Source organism: Mixophyes fleayi, chromosome 2, assembly GCF_038048845.1.
Source record: "Mixophyes fleayi isolate aMixFle1 chromosome 2, aMixFle1.hap1, whole genome shotgun sequence".
Lineage (NCBI taxonomy): Eukaryota > Metazoa > Chordata > Amphibia > Anura > Limnodynastidae > Mixophyes > Mixophyes fleayi.
In genome coordinates, this window is record NC_134403.1 from 150424607 (window position 1) to 150438733 (window position 14127).

Sequence of the window (14127 nt, forward strand, 5' to 3'; positions counted from 1 at the left end):
CGAGGAGGGTGTTGCTGGTGTGTATCCAACTGGACCACGGGATTTAGGTGTCCCTGTACCGATGACGGTCCTAGCCCCAGTTCCTGAACTAACCACTGAACTATGAAGGTTATTCAGGTGACGTATAAGGGAGGATGTCCCTAGGTGGGCAAGATCCTTACCCCTGCTTATTTAAGCTTTACATAAGCTACATATGGCCATACATTGGTTGTCCGGATTTGGATAAAAATAACTCCAGACCGAAGAGGTGCATATTTTGGTCTTCTGACCAGGCATGACGATGGGCTTTTTCATCCCATGGACATCAGTTGTTTCCCCCCCTGGTGCCTCATTTACAATAACCACATCATTATATTTTTTTTCAGGCTTGACAACCACCAACACCCTTGGACTCGCCTTGGGGATTTGTGATAATTTCTCTTTAGAAGGCAGAGTTGTTTGCTGATTTGTTGCTGACAGCATAACTCTCTTCAATTTTTTGTAGGGGGGGGAGGAGGAGGAGGGCTAAGATCCGTGGGTGAAGCTGAACCACTAGTCATGAACACGGGCCAGGGCCTAAGCCGTTCCTTGCCACTCCGTGTCGTAAATGGCATATTGGCAACTTTACGTTTCTCCGCAGATGATTTTAAGTTTCTCTTTTTGCTACTTTTACTGAACTTGGGCTTTTTGGATTTTACATGCCCTGTACTAGGAGATTGGGCATCGGGCTTGGAAGACGACGTTGATGGCATTTCATCGTCTATGTCATGACTAGTGGCAGCAGCTTCAGCATTAGGAGGAAGTGGGTCTGAATCTTTCCCTACTTTATCCTCCAAATTTTTGGTCTCCATTATATGTAGCACAAGATACTGCAGAATGTGTGAACTTGGTAATATTGCAGACAGTACCAATGGACTTATACTGCTGGATTGGTTTTGCAAATTTAGTTATAATTATTTTTTTATTGAATTTATTTTTTTAGTGTGTTTTTATAACTTTTTTTTTATTTTTTAAAAACTTGGGAATAATGGGGAAATAACTATGCCCTTAGAAGCACAGAGCACAGGACACAGCACCACTGGACTGAACAGGACACAGCACAGGACCCAGCAGCACCACTGAACTCAGAAGGACAGAGCACAGGACACAGCACCACTGGACTGAGCAGAACACAGAGCACAGCACTGAACTGAACAGCACAAGATATAGCAGGACAGAGGACCACCTAACACACCCTCCCTCTACCCTGATCAATGCCCGAGTGAAGATGGCGGCGACTAGCGGAGAATTTATAGGTTCCGAGTATCGCGAGATCCAACAGCGGGATTATGACTCAGAGCCTCGGTTTCAAGTTTTCATTTGGCGCCAATACCCGGATCTGTCTCGGATCGGAAAGGTTCGAGTGGGCTCGGATTCACAAAATCCGAGTGCGCTCATCTCTAGTTTTTATATAGTGAATGCCCTTGTCTGAGCACTCTGACTGGATTTATTTTGAGTACATTGGATGTTGCAGCAGGCTAATGGAAGACATTGAGGAAAGTCACTCTACTTACATGAGATTGCTCAGAGGGTTGGTAACAAGGTGCATGGAAATTGGAGACCCTGGTTTGAATACCCTGGCTGGCTACCATTTGTGACAGTCTTTGCACTTACTTGAGATGCCACAGTAGGCTGTTATCCCATACTTGCCAACTCTCCCGGAATGTCCCACATCCGCTACTGCTGTCCCAAAATGCCGCATTTGGCTGCGCCCCGCACTCCAGTCACGCCCCTCTCCCGGAAAGAACTTGCCCGAAGTATGTTATATCCATGTTCTCTATGGAGTGACAGCTCCTGGTTTTAATCCTCTAGAATGCTCCCTTTTTAATAGCTTTGATTTTAAAGCTGGTTCATTGTAGACATTGAGGAAAGTCTCATCACATATTTAAAGAATGAGGCTGCTAAGTGGACTAATGGCCAGGTTCTCTTTGAGAAGAGAAAATAGAGGCCCTTGTCTGAATCAATTACCTGGCATCCTTTTATTGTACATTGGATATTGCAGCAGGCTAATTGAAAAGAGTACAGGTAAGTAGGTGCATTATCTACCCATACATTCCAAAATTATACACAGGGATATGTTTTCAATCATCCTCTAATTTAAAGCAGTAATGCCACAGATATTTTTCTTTAAATAGCAATAAATACCTTATAAGCATGTAACTATTTAGCTATTTTCCTCCAAATCATTATCTCCTTTACAAAAGCTGTCTGCTTAGCAAACAAAATGTCTGCCAGACATAGACAAAACCAGTCTCCTATACAGATACATGCTCACAGCTCTCAGAATGCCATGTAATGGCAGAGGGGGGATAAGAAGGATGTCACAGAGCTCAGAGGTGCAATCCAAACCCGTTCACTACATGTGTCATGTCCCTGTGGTTGCCATAGTAGTCCAGAATCATACATCATTAATAGCAGCCTAAAGAAACAAAACAAGGGAAAATGGTAAATTCTAACACTCTTCTTATACCGTGCCAGTGATTAATGTTCAAAAACAAACCTTATTTTTCATTGGGATTGCTGCTTTAAAATAATAAAATTTAATTTTGCTGAACCATTTGTCCAGTAATTCACTAGACATTACTGCTTTTCTTTTGTATGTATTTAAATAGGAATCAATCACTTAAATATTGACCATAACCATTCATCACAATGTTTTTTACATTAATTATAAATTTACACAAAATCATAAGCAGGACATTTTCTGACATTTTCACAATTATTTAACAAAAGAAAGGGCATTTCTTTTTAATCTTGAAACTTTATTTGATAACTTATGTTAATTTAATATATTATGAGTGGTATGATAATTAGATAGAAATATTTTGGATCATAGAATCTTTGACATCTTGGAGAAAATTAATGATAGAAAATGCTACACAAACATTTTTAGGTACAGTAGATATAGGTAATCGATATCAAGTATATACAAAATTATCAATGTAATTCTTTGGACTTTTCATAAAACTTGAAATCAAGACGAGGAAGTGGTACTGAAGTTAACCTATGTATGCATTGTATGTATATTAATTTAGACAAGAAATATTCATGTACCTTATAGAATATGGTACATAAATTATAGGGTGCATTAAGTAAAAATGTGCAACTACAGTAGAGAAATTACATAAATATATTTTACTTTAATCAATACAGCACTGTCAAATCTATATAGTTTATAACAAATAGAAATAAAAATAAGCTGTGACTGGTGATTTCAGAAAAAAAATATTTTGAAATATTTTGCTATCAGTATTAGGCACGTTACGCACTGGTGTTAAAATGCTGAACGTTACTTGTGTTTTTAACACAAGTGCAATGCATGAAACCTCATTTGAAAATAAAACCTATTCTATATGTCCATACCCATTTCAGTTTATTATTGCATCGCAGCACATATTTTTGGATGTATCCTGATCCATTTCTGTGTGTTCAAAGCATGTCACTTGAAAAGTCCATTTGTCTCCCATAGTGCATGTACCCACTAGCAGTTAAAAAGATCAGCATTTTTACTGTTTTTTCATTTCAACATGGCCATTCATTTAATAAATGTCTCTGTTGATGTGGAATCAAAGCAAGAAATCTAAGGAAACCCCTTTATCGCCAGCTAATTAGAAGAGGTTGCTGTGGGATACTACTTGTGATTGGCCTGGGGACTTCCTGCTTTGATCATTTAGCGACATACAACACTGGTGTTCAGACATAATTTTTTACTATTTTGGAATAATGGGCAGGTGTATTAGGGGCACTTTGCTATTATATTGGGACCACTAGGGTGACAAAGTTGTGCTCAATGGATTCTCCTTCATTACCTTGTCCCCAGTGGTAGGGGATGAGAAGTGCCCTAGTGCTTTTCAGGGGTGGAGGGGCATGCATTTTTTTGTATCCCCCTTCCCAAAGAGGCACTAAACCACTCATCTCCATATTTTAGTGGGAACTAGCCCATGCTGTCTGGATTTGAGTTGGTTAAGGATTTTGGAGTAGGGTATACTGCAATATTTTTAAATGATCTGTTTATTACCAGATCTTTCACATTAATTGAAATGGGGGTCCTACATGTTGCATGCATGATCGGGCCATTGAAATGAATGGAAAAAGCTCTGTACTGCTTAATATGGGTTCCTTTTCACTTTGCAAATTCATGTTATATATCTTTTGCTTAACATATGCATACACAAATGCATAGTGTTCATATGCATTTTCACTTGCATTGTTGATGCAAACGTGACACCAGTGGGTAAGTGCCCTTATTTATGCAGTAAGCTTACTTCATAAAACAGAAAATGAAGCAATATCATTATGATTAATCACTCCAAGTGCAAGTTATTATGGAACAGTTACATAAAGCAACAATTTAAGCAAATGGTTAATTTTTTTACTCTTAAAAATAATGTCATAAATATAATTTTAATATAATTTTAATTTGCGGTTATAAAGAAGGTGTCTTTGGGTGCACTGGAAATTCATATGCTCATAAAATACTTTTAAAGAAGCCTTGGTCACACCTTGGTCAGCCCATGTACAACATCTTCAGTGAATTCTGCAAGAGAAATAGTAAGTTTTACAGGTTTTCTATAGTAAATTACTTTACATAGAGATTTTTAGCCTATTTTAAAACCATTGTACAGTTATGCCTTTTGTGTTTGCATATTTCACTTGTTAGGACTCATTACATAAGCATTTCTGTTAATATTGACAACAAGCAACTATGTTAAAATCATGTACAAAATGTATTTTAAGTTGTTTTCATTTTTTATCTGTTTTTGTTCTCTTTTGTAACCTGTGTTTGCCAAACTACTGCTATTTTAGCGCATTTAACATATTTTTCATGCTTTTGTAAACGAGCCATTAGTTTGTATGTATAAGCAATGAAAACTATATCACTTCTATGTGCAATATTATTTTAAGGTCTGTATAAAACTATGAAATAAATAAAAATAACACAAATTTGTAGCATTGCAATTTGGATGCACCCACCTATTTAGCAGAAATGGAGTAGAGGAAAACCTTATATACTGGTGAATGTCATATTAAACAAATAAGTTGTTTCTAAGAATTTGTGTATGTATATATAATATATATATATATATATATATAACGGTGATTTAGAAAAGGCATATTATTTTGGCAGAGTGTCTCTAACATTAAAATGTCTGTAAGGTAGAGTATACCTTGTTCTACATTCCGATCCCTGGAAGAAACCCTGGAAGAAAGAACATGTTTAACTTACCTTTTGGCTATTATTATAAGTTGTTGTTTGTTTTTTAAGTGAATAGGTGTGGATTATTCCTTTCTCTTTTATGCACACTGTCTCTCTGATTCAATGTTATGTTACCTAGATTCAAGACCAAAGCTCTGTGGAGTTATGGTTGAGGGGAAGGGGGCTCTTTAAATTGACACATTTCTTTTTACATGCCGACAAGCATCTGAACCTCCCCTTGTTAAGTCTTTCTCTCACAGATAATACATAATTTTAATTAGGTAAATCTTGCACTATTACACAATGCCAGAATATTTTTGTTACATTTTGTTTTTCCAAAAATTGTGTTTGTAGAACAGTATGCAAACAACAATCTCTAGTGGTTAGGATATTTTACTACACAGGTTGTGATACTAGATTTTCCAAAGAGCTCAAAAAGTGTGAGAAATTACAGTACAATATATCCTACACAATATCATGCATAACAATACCATTATGTACATATGTACCTTTCTGAATGTGTTAGTTTTCATCTATGGAAACCGTTCTTCCATTTCTAGGCTGTAGGAAGATAAAATGTACAGTAGGAATTTTCAATAGTAACTAGTATGTAAAGCCAAGGTATGAAATTACACAATAATATGCCTACCTACTGTACCACAAAGTAAAAAAAATATGTTGCAAACTTCAGGAATGAGCACTTTGTGTATAGACAATCAAATGATCTATCCAGGTTATAACAGCAAATCAACATGTATATTGTGATACCGCAGATTACATTGCTACAAATTGATAAGTTGGTATTAGGAAATCTGTTTTGCGCTAGTGTTGCGGCACGGTATTCCGAACATTCCTAACATTTAACGTGTTTAATGTGATATTCAGTGACCTCCTGGATTCAAGTAAATACAGTAGTAAACAACCGTATGTCAAATGAGTTTATATATGTTATGCAGTTTTACTGAAGTTTGAATACAAATCGAAAGCAGATGCATACCTGCCCTTAAAATAAATAAAAACCCTTACTGTTTTTTTTTCTATTCCTAAACTTTCATCACCAAATAAATATGAAGAGTACAGTGTTTTATTTTAGCTCAAACTGTAATACTGTCTTAAGATGTAGATGGGAATTACAAAGAACATTTTTTATCACATTTGAAGTTTATATTGTAAGTTCGTTTGGACTGCACAATTCCAGTGAGTTTTAATATCCTTGCATGCAATGCAGAATATATGGCTATAGCATACCCTAAAGAGGAAAAAGGGTCTTCCCATTGTACCAGAACTGTCCTGGAAAATATAATACAGTATATATATTATTAAATATTTTAATACAATTTTGCAACTTTCTGTATGACTTTTATTTAACAATTTCATTGCATTTATTTTTTGTCTACTTTCTGTCTATTGTGTATACTATGGGGCTCATTTAGTGTCAAATATGCATTTTTCTACTGGGTATGCACACAAAGAAAATAATTTGAATACGTACGTATCAAGTTTTCTACATATCTACGACATACAACTCCTCATGCCTGAAATCGGTGGCACAGGGGAGGGGAGAGATGGCCAAGCGTAGGCCCAGTACAGTAATCGAGTGTTAACATAATTGCAACTCAATTAGACACAGGCACAAATACGCCTCTTATAAGGTGTATTTGTTGTGAGTGCTGGTACAAATATACACAGTGTCATTTCCATACAAACTGCTGCAGGAAAGTCGGATCGCATTTAACTTTTAATGGGATAAAAAGCGGATGTGGAGATTGTATTTATTTTTTTATATGTGGTAAATGTGACATTCACTTTTATTATTATTCTCTCTTGTGTACCTGACTGCATTACCCTATTTGTACAAAATATGTTACGAGCTGCTGCGCTACTCACGGTGGCTCGCTATGATTCTTCTGTCCCAGCAGTTGTTAGGCGACTGATCAATTAGACAGATATCATCATTGATCATCATTCTATTGGGCTACTGGAACATTGATAAAGGAAATCCATTTATCTTTAATCATTGACTATATGATGAACCTGTACATGGATACTTTAACACTGTGTTACATATAACGGTGGTCTCTGCGATTTATTATACTTACTGTTGAGTTTATACTGCTTTTTATTGTTCTATATTGATGTATTCAGTGCAATGTTTATGGTATGTTATTATTTCTGGCCAGAAAAATATTTTTTTATGTAACTATTGTGTCATTAAAGATTAAATATTGTCCATTATCATTCTAGGTACACACAGATTTTCACATTTCACTCTAGCCCAGCCTGCCGCGCCTTGGAACCAATATTCTACTATATTTTCCCTTTGGGCTACAAACAGGTTTCCACACAAGAAGTAATTATATTGGAGTATAAATTAAGATTGGAGAATTAATTTAATTTGATGGGATGATATATCTTATTCCGTAACAAGGTGGATTTGATGTACTCGCAGCCTATTTTGTGATCCCTGACTGACTAGAGAGAGGTGATGTCACAAGTCATGAGGGTGTAGCCGTCTTGCCACGTAATTATGTTTAAAAGGCTTAGGACTTGGGTTGCATCTTTTAAATAGCTTTTGTTGATTTGTGACAAGGGATGAGATGAAGAAGTCTAAAAATGTATCCGGCGTTCAGCGGGAGATGTTACACAATAAAATAATGTATTAAAATGTTCTCTTTTCATTATTTGGTTGTGTACATATACAGTAATGCAATTTCTGTATTGAGTACTAACACATACACTTGCATGTCTACAGTTTGGTCATCTGTACACACACTGGTACACATAACGTAAGTAGTAACCTTTTTTTTTTTTTATTTGAATTGCAAGATATGTCCGACTCTACATACAGACACAATTATGTTTTTTTGTGCTTATTTTTCTATGTGTACCAAAGGTACATATGGGTCCATGTTTAAATGAGCCCCTATATATAAAAACTATTTAGATAACAGCAAGTACATTATAGCAAACATATCATTAATGACAGTACTGATATAAAATAAAAATCAAGAACATTGATAAAATAAATAAATAACAATCATAAAATGATCACATCTTGTGTGATAGATCAATGCTCAACAAAACAGCATTACTGAATTTCTCATAAATTAATTAATTCCCATAGTATAGTCATATGACACAAAAAATACAAAATGCTAGTTTGTGTTTAAATATGTAAATACAATACATATATCACATACAGGATGGTAAGTGAGTGCATTATTGTAGATAATAGATCATTGGTTATGATTTGGTGCTTGTACAAGTGTTGTTTGAGCTATTTTACAAAAGCAGCTGGCATACTTGTAATGAGACACACATATGGAGCAATTTACCAACATGGTGCAAATGTGTAGTAACTTGTAACAGATATTTGTCTTCATTAGTATAACTTGTAGCACATAAATCAAAGCTTAGTGATGGTTACTGATGACTGATGTTAGTAAATTGCCTCCCTAATATGCTCATATCTAGCACTGCTAGTTAAGTGTTCTAATGTCATTGTTATTCCCTGCACTACATTCAGTCCAAAATTGGAATTATTTTTGTACATATTTTATTTGCATCACATAATATACAGAATAAAGCAGTGATCAAACACTTACTCTATGTGTAATCTAATATTAGGATGAAAACTTCATCCACTTTCCTTCATACCTTAAGTTGGTTCTGCACTTGAAGTTTTTATTGCCAATGGTAAGCAGCCTGTCTATGTCATGCTCAAAAATTAAAGTGTTTAAAGCATCTACTCAAAGGCTATATATGTAAATGCTAAAGTTGATCTCCCAAACTGGAGTGGTGTTTGCATATTGTCATTAGAGAAAAGCTTAAAAATCTCCCTTAATTATCTGGTGGCTTCAGTTAGGATGCCTCTAAATCTTTTACTGTGCTGAGCAAAAAGTCATATTATTCACTTAGTCCTGACAGGGGTGAAAACTTATTGATCAGTAAAATGTGTGTCATATTCTAAAAACTAGTTTAAAGCATTAACTCATAGGGGGGTATTCAATTGTTAGTGTTCACGGGAAAAAACGAGCGCTCAAAAAATCTTAGCGTTAATACGGTAATTACTTGCGAAATTTTAGCTCGCCGCTCCCTAGCTGAAATTCTGTGAGTAAACTACCGTATTAACGCTTTTCACGCACAATATTACCGTATAAACGGTAATATTTTTTGAGCGCTCGTTTTTTTCCGTTAACGCTAACAATTGAATACCCCCCAAAGGGCTGCCACTAAAATTACTTTTCTCAGAACTCTTTTCTCCTGAGTAGATGTGCCTCATTTGCATATTTTCCACAGTAGTAGTTAACTTATGAGTCTCTCAACCTCCTCTCATTGTTTAGCAAGTATTTCACCACTAGTGATATCATGGTAGTGTTGGGATCCTAAGGTTAGACCTTTAATCTGACTTCTATGCAGAGAAGGATGTCCGAAAGTAGGCATTCAATATATATTTAAGTTACAACAAAGTATTAATATGTTGTTTTTTTTATGGTGTAGTATATACATTAATTAGAGGTGATTTAATAGTTGCCATTATTTTAAATTTCATTGCAAATCCTATCACCATGTGATACTCAGTAGAATAAACCATGAAAACATACCTTTTTTGTAAACTCTTCTGTAGTAATATGTGATTCCTGAAAAGTGATCATGAATGTAAATGTAATGGCTTATATTGTTGCATATATCATTACTGGAAGAAGTACTAATACAGTCATCTAGGTTTTTGTAACTATTTTCAATGCAAACTTGACCATGCCCCTTATCGAAAGGTTATAAACAATGCATTAAGATTCAGCTCAATTATATATTTTCTCATTTGATTATGGTGCAGTATTTTTGCAAATATTTTCTTATAACTTCACTAACATAAATTACAATTTGTGTAGTGTGGTGTGTTTTAGGGACATGACACATTCCACATCAATAACTAGGCATGCACACTACAGCAGGGGTTCTCGGACGTGTCCTGAGGCCTCACAAGCAGTGTCTGTTTCATCAATCTGCCATGAGAACAGGGTGTGTGTGAGAAGCTGGGAGCAAGAAACCAGTCATTGAGAGAGGGAGAATTGGAGAAAATTGTGCTGTGGAATCAGGAGTAGAGTTCATTATTCGGAGGCACAGTCAAGGAGAGGAAGGGACTAGAGGAGAATTTCAGAAGTGTGAAGAAATGGTCATTTAGAGAATAGTGGGTCAAACAGACAGAACACCAATTCTGAGAGAAGCTGTGCTGAAAGCGGCAGCAGACGAACTGTAGAATAAGTACTTATTATTCATTGATATATGTATTTGCTGGACCGAGATTTGCAGCTACAGTTTAGTTAGAAATGAAATTAGTGGGGAGACCCGAATATATTGACTTAAAAGTCTTTTGCAGGACTGTGTTTTAGTTTTAAGAGTAATAGTACATGGAGAGACCGCCTGGGATTCTGGGACTGAGATATCTAAAAGAAATAGCTTGTAAAATGCAAAGGAGAAACACATTATATGGGGTAAACTGCAAGTTTAATGTGTGACATATTGTGGGGGCTATGGGAGAATAAAGAAAGTGGTGACGTTTCATCATTATAGCTAACAGGAGGGATCAGCCACCATTTTGTTTGCACAAGTTTCTGTATTTTATGCTTTGCCAAGCCCAGTGAGTCAAGTCGGCTGTGCTATTTCTTTATTCATCTGAATTGCATATATCATCATCATCATCATCATCATCATTATTTATATAGCGCCAGCAAATTCCGTAGCACTTTACAATTGGGAACAAACATTTATAAGACAATGCTGGCTAATACATACAGACAGAGAGCTAAGAGAGCCCTGCTTGCAAGCTTACAATCTATGGGACAATGGGAGTTTGAAACACAGGGGCATGTGCTACATCACATGCCCCTGTGATATGCTACATCATATTGCACATTGGACCAGCTAAAATGCAAAGGTAAAAAATATTAAGTGGGCTGTATGATCAGTCACACAGCAATGTTGGTCAGAGGGTTGTTGTCTTGTGTTAGCTGTGTAGAGGGTGGTAATATGGTAACCTAGGGAGATTAAGATGCTGGTTGAGGAATATTATAAGCTTGTCTGAAGAGGTGGGTTTTCAGAGAACGCTTGAAGGTTTGAAGACTAGAGGAAAGTCTTACTGTGCAAGGGAGGGAATTCCACAAAGTGGGTGCAGCCCAAAAAAAGTCCAGTAACCGGGAATGGGATTTGAGTGGAAGAGAGACGCAGATCTTGTGCACAACGGAGGTGTTGAGTTGGGAGATATTTTGAGACAAGTGAGGAGATGTATGTCGGTGCAATTTTGTTGATGGCCTTGTATGTTAGTAGAATAATTTTATATTGGATTCATTGAAATACAGGCAACCAATGTAGAGACTAGTGGTAGATACCAGTATATGTGATGAATCATGAGAGGTACAAGATTTACGTCAGTGACATTCTGCTTTACGAGAGAGTTTTTGTAGAGTTCATGTTGCCACAGTTGGCAATGAAGTCTACGCGGAGTATGTAGTGTTGCTGGAGCCACTTGAACAAGGGCAGTTGCTAGGGTTTGGTGAAAATGGGGTACTGCTCGATCAGGGGAGGAGAATGTAGAAATTGGGGAGAGAAGGTTTTGGAGAGATGTGGAAAACTGTTGAAGATCAATAGAGTTGATATTCCTGCGGTTGTGAGGAGGCTTGGAAGAGTTTGACACTGGGGAGGATAAAGAACTGGGGGTGAGTGAGTAGCTAATAAGGTGATGATCCAAGAGGGGGGAAAGGAGTGTTAAGGAAATCAGAAACTTAAGACAGTGGCCATTCTGATGAGTAGCGGATCCAATCCACTGGGAGAGGTCAAGTGAGGATGTTATGGTAGTTTGGATGCAGCATTGGAAAGTGGATTAGCAATAGGGATGTTGAAATCACCCATGATGATGGTGGGGATTGGTGGGGATATCAGTAGATAAGAAGTGAGGGAGTCATGCAGAGAAGTTTTCAAGAAATTGTTGGTGTGGTCCAGGGGGGCGATAGATGACAGCAACACGCATAGAGAATGGGTTAAAAATCCTAACAGCATGTACTTCAAAAGATGTGAACGTGAGTGTTGGGACATTTGGGAGTACTGTGAACCTGAACTGTCGGGAAAGAAGTAGTCCAACCCCCCCCCCCCCCCCCTTGTCTTCCTCCAGGTCTTGTGGTGTGGGTGAAATGGAGACCACCATGTAAAAGGGCTGCAGATGAGGCAGTTAAGTCTTGGAGCAAGTGAGCAAGGATTTATACCTTTTATACTACAGGATACCAAAGATTTGGACATTTATGACTGTATTACTGCACTGTTTTAGCGAGTTTAAGTGTGTCAACAGCTTATGTTTATGTATGGTTATTGAATACTGCATGTTTAATTAGAGTTTCTAATAACAACCATTGTTTAGCTGGGGAATATAGTAATAAGTGGACCTGAGGTACCTCTTAGCTTAACAAGTCCTAGAAGGCAGGGGAAAAAAACGCTCTCTATAGTATAAATATAAATCATTGTTCATATTTATTGATGTTGTGTTAATTTCATTGCACTAAAAATCCTGTTTATATTTCACTTGACCCTTTAATATACATTTTGCAAAGCAACCTTCTTTTGAAAAGTATATTTTTGATATAAAAGTTAAAACATTTAGTGGACCCCTTGCTTTAGAAATAAACAAGCTGATGTGGCTTCTAAAGACCAGCTTGAAGTGTCGCTATTTGTTTTGTGTGTCTGTGGTCATAGATAGGATGTGGACAGGCGGTTCCCATAGGCTCCCTCTGGTGTTGCAGGTTTCCTGAACAGTATCCAACAAAGATGCCATGTGATTCTTGATTAAGGTTAAGATGCTGCGCAGGAGAGCAACTATTTTACTACAAACACCTCTTCCATAGGCACACCTGGGAAAACATGCACTGTTGTGACTACTTGCCAGCAATCTGCCAAGCGTCTACCCTGCACTCATGGGAAATGTGTCTTGGGCAGTTGTAAAAATAGCCATTATTGAACTCTATATTAAAGGTAGTGAATAGTCTTTGTTCTCTTTTGGTGTATCTTTATGTATTGACAATGGGCCTTATTCATTAAGGAAAGTTAAGAAAAAAATTGAGCAAGTTTTCTTACTCAAGTTTTCCGGACAAAACCATGTTGCAATGCAAGGGGTGCAAATTAGTTTAGTATTTTGCACATAAGGAAAATACTATCTGTTTTTTCATGTAGTACACAAATACTTGATAGCTTATTTGTACACTAAAATTTAAAGTTAATCTAGGACATGCCCTATCCCAAATATAAATCTGCCATCACATTTTAAATTTAACTCCCGCTCCTATGCAACATGGTTTTACCTTACTTACTTACTTACTTTTGCTTAAATTTGCTTAATGAATCAAGCCCAATGTGTTTACTAAAAGTTTCAACAGGGGTCTCTGTAATTACACTGAATCTTCAGGTGATCTTACATTGGACATCTGTAAAACTTGAAAATCAATGGCGACAAGGGTTATAACCATATCTAGACCAGCCCTCTGTCTAAAATACAGAGCAAAGCAACACAGGATACACACCTGGCTAAATGCCAGTATCTAGGTATTTTGTGTGATTTACATATAAACATCAACTGATCCATTACATATGGAAGACATATTTGCTCTTTTATTTACCACTGATTGACTAGATTAAAGAATAACCACAAACATGCAATTTTGTATTGGGTAGACATCACTATATTAAGATAATAAATCCAATATTTTACCTGCATGGGTGCACCATTCGCCTGATCTGCCTATGTACCCAAAACCTTCAATGGTCCACCACTACTCTGTCACATACTAATGCTGCTAATTTATTCAAACAGATACTGGAGTTGTTGATGTCCTTCCATTTGAACTTTTCATTCATTTGAACTGAGCAAT

General features: G+C 36.7%; 1 long non-coding RNA gene across 1 annotated transcript; it reads right to left on the reverse strand.

Moving 5' to 3' along the window:
- Window positions 1-2827: 2827 nt before the first annotated feature.
- LOC142140231 (uncharacterized) lies at window positions 2828-9851 on the reverse strand. Its single transcript, XR_012688347.1, has 4 exons — window positions 9820-9851; window positions 6464-6505; window positions 5725-5776; window positions 2828-4555 (listed from the first exon to the last, which is right to left on the reverse strand). It is a non-coding gene; the product is annotated as an uncharacterized LOC142140231 (long non-coding RNA).
- Between the last annotated feature and the right edge of the window lie 4276 nt (window positions 9852-14127).